Raw genomic sequence first — 3,709 nt, forward strand, 5'->3', positions numbered from 1 at the left:
ACATATTTCTCAATATTCTCTTCTCTTTTTACCTCGCTTTTATTAGCTCGGGATGTAACTATGTAATATTGATGCGCCTAAAAGATGCAGCGATTTCCTTTCTCAAGTTATATACCTGATGACATTACGAATGGGAATTGCTTTAAACTTCCATTCTTAAAGTAACCTGATCACAGTACGAATGGAAATTGTAATAGCGAGGTTTTGGTTTTTTATATTATAATTTTTTATACTCATCTAGCATAGCGCAAAGTAAAAAAATAGCCTTTGCCAGCTTCAGGTATGCGCAAAGCGAAATTTATGTACAAGCAGCGCTGCACGCAAAGCGAAATTTATGTATATACAAGCAGCGCTGCGTTCAAAACAAACAAACACTGTACATCAGTCATGCCCAACGTCGGCAGAACTCCATAAGCAAGTGCCCTGCGCTGGCAGAATTCCATATGCAAGTGCCCCGCGCTGGGCATGACTGCTGTACATCGTGTATTTCGCTTGGCAATTTTGTTTTTTTTTACTTCAAAATGCTGCTTGCTGCGGTATCGGCACATGCTCACCACAGTATGCTCACTGTAAGCTTCTTGGTGTGGCATACATACATACATTGATCTTCTTCTTTTCCTTTATTTCATAAATTTGAAGTTCGTGAAAAAAAGTTGCCGCTACGCAGCAGAAACCTTATTTTAAATCGCTGTAGTAGCATACAGAATAAATAACCAAGAATACAAGATTGCACCAATCGAGGTGAGAGCAACTGGCCGTGACGTCAACAAATACCAGAATGAGAGAGCAACACGAACTCAACAAGAAAAAGCATCGAACAAAAGGCAGTATTGCCAAGTTTTGAATTTAAAAAAGCACCAAATTTTTATTGGTGTATTTTATGGACTTTATATGCATACATAATTTTATTGTAAGGATGCCGATTCAAATTAATAAAAACCATGTTTCTCGCACGACGGGCGATTTCTTCTGGCATGAATGAAGATGCTGCCATATATTTTGTTGTCGCTTATGATTGTCACTGTGCCATGATTTTTTTAAATTTTTGTAAAGTTGCTTACCACACTTAGGTAAGGTTAGGTTACGGGGGCAGAGCCGCAGAGGGGATTCACTTAGACATTTGGTTTTCCATTGTGATACCACATTACATAAGGGAGAAATTCGTTTGAACGGTAACTGCGTAAAAATTACAAGAAGCGCTGGGTGCTCATAATAAAGTTCTTCAAACAGCTGACGTCCACTCCGGAGAGCCCCTCGGGAGAGTCGATGAAATGCGCACCGAGATGCTTGAACCGCAATCTAGCGAATGCCGGGCAGTTGAGTAGGAAGTGCTGAGATGATTCCACCTCGTCTTGCAGGCAACGGCGGCAGTAGGGATCCGTGAGGATATTGAGTCGCACCGCGTGGGTTCCCATTGGACAGTGTCCGGTCAGTACACCTGTGAAAATCGAGAGCTGACGCTTAGCCAGGTGCAGTAGCTCCCTTGACCGCCCGCGGTCCGCAACCGGCCAGAAGGACCTTGCAACTTTGCAAGTCGAGGTTTTTCCCCAGCGCTCGCTGAGCCGACCCTAAGCCCATCTGTCCAAAAGCAGGCCGCAGGTTGCCAACGGAACTCCAATGACCTCCCTGTCCGAGGTGATGGCCTCAAGGGTGCCCTGCCTGGCCAGTTCATCAGCCCTGCAATTTCCCGCGATATCACTGTGCCCCGGGACCCAGTTCAGCCTGATCTGGAAGTATTCCGAGGCAGTTGAGAGAGAGGCCAGGCATTCCTCAACCAGTTTTGAACACACCATTAGCGATCCCAGCACCGTGGGTGACGCTTGGCTATCAGTGTATATATTTACCCTCCTTGTTGACAGTACATTGGTGCATAACCAATCGGCTGCCTCTTTTATAGCGGCCACCTCTGCATAAAAAAGGCTGTAGAGATCCCGCAGTCTGAAAGTAAGATCTACTGAGAGTTCCTGACAGTAGACACCTCCTTCAACTCTACCTTCCAGCTTCGATCCGTCCGTAAAGATGTGTATTGGACCCCTTCTCCAGAGACTACCCCGTCTCATCTGAAAATGTTTTTTCTCGAAAGACTATTGAAACAGCTCACGTGATTCTGTTAAAAATAGAGAGTCTTAAATGTGACATGGAATTTTATACAGGAAAATTAGCGTGTAACTTAAGTGCCTAATTTCCTATTTTAACTTACCTTTTTCCTCCATTGGCTAGCTGTTTCAATTTAAATATAGTGTGGAATAAAAACACTACTTTATGAATTTTGGGGGCTAGCAGTTGGTATAATCAATCAAGTCAATTTACATTGTTCACTATAAACTTACTGTTTCGGAAAAATAGCAAATCTCTTGTTATGTTTCCAAATGATAAAAATCGTATTATGGAACATAGACATAAGTTCAGTTATTTAATTCGTTAGAATAAAGAATAGCTTGGCACAAGAACACAAGTATACTTGTGCAAAAAATCAAGCAATAAACATATTATGGATTAAAAGCACAAGTCAGATATGCAATTTTTCCGCACACAAAAATCGTACAACCAACCTCTTCGCTTGCTAAACTTGAACTGAGCATAAAGACATAAGTGAAGTGAGAATGAACCGTTATTCACGAACCGAGATGTGTTGTTATTCCCTGTGCTAACAGCAACAAATTTGAGATGTGCTATTTTTCCATGATTCAATAATACAAGGTTAGATAATTATTGACAGCCGCGGTCAAAAGGTTGCATTTGCGAAGGATGGAGAAAGGAGAATAATGAAATCCCTTGGTGCGAAAATGGGAGTAGAAAATTACGCAAAGTAGGCAATTAGTAGTGAAATTCCTTTTGTAAATTCCAACGTATTTGCAGGAAATCTGGCATTTTAAATATTGAACGATATATTAATATATCTACGTGAATTACGTAATTTATGTGATATTTAGCTGTATAAAAACTGCAAAAGGACTCAGAATTAAAATAAAACTACTATGAGATTTAAGTAAACATCCAATTTAAAAACAATCTATGTTTTAATCAGTTAAGTGTGTTTCATATGCATATACAAATAAACATATTGCACAAAAGCTTATTCTTCTAATTCACACCAAAGCTACACTTTTCCCAAGTGAATTTGCAAAGAAGCAGCACGGTGCCGCTGCTAAGGGAGCGGTGCGAGAGAGACAGTTTATCGAACCTTGTATTATTGAATCATGCTATTTTTCTATCCTTAACATTTAGTTAGCCCTTGAACCAAATTCCGTAAAATTTTGACACAATATGAAATCGGATACGGAGATTCCAAATATTATATTAACTCTATTTCGACATAACTCGAGTTGTGCGGTTATGCCGTGTGACCACAGATATTTCTATCACAGTAGGACGCAGTGCTATTTTTAAAATGAAATTTTAATAACAAGTATGTTTAATTAAAATATTAAGTTCATCAACACTGCCACGCATTGCTAGACCGTTTCCCTTTAACGAGTTTGTGTTTAGAGCAGTGCCCGCCAAACACTTTCCTGGGAAACGAACTATATTCGGCCTTTCATATGTACACAATCGGCTTCTTACACGTACACAATCCGAACGTCAACAGAAAGAGTAGAAGAGCAACAAATTTTATTTAGTTGGATGCAAACAATAGGCGAAGCTGGTTGATGACGCATTATTGTTGAATAAAGTAGGTACACTGAGCAAAATTAATGAATATTCATTC

Source organism: Rhagoletis pomonella, unplaced genomic scaffold (assembly GCF_013731165.1).
Source record: "Rhagoletis pomonella isolate Grant_MI unplaced genomic scaffold, Rhpom_1.0 Rhpom_scaffold_00165, whole genome shotgun sequence".
In the NCBI taxonomy this organism is placed as follows: domain Eukaryota; kingdom Metazoa; phylum Arthropoda; class Insecta; order Diptera; family Tephritidae; genus Rhagoletis; species Rhagoletis pomonella.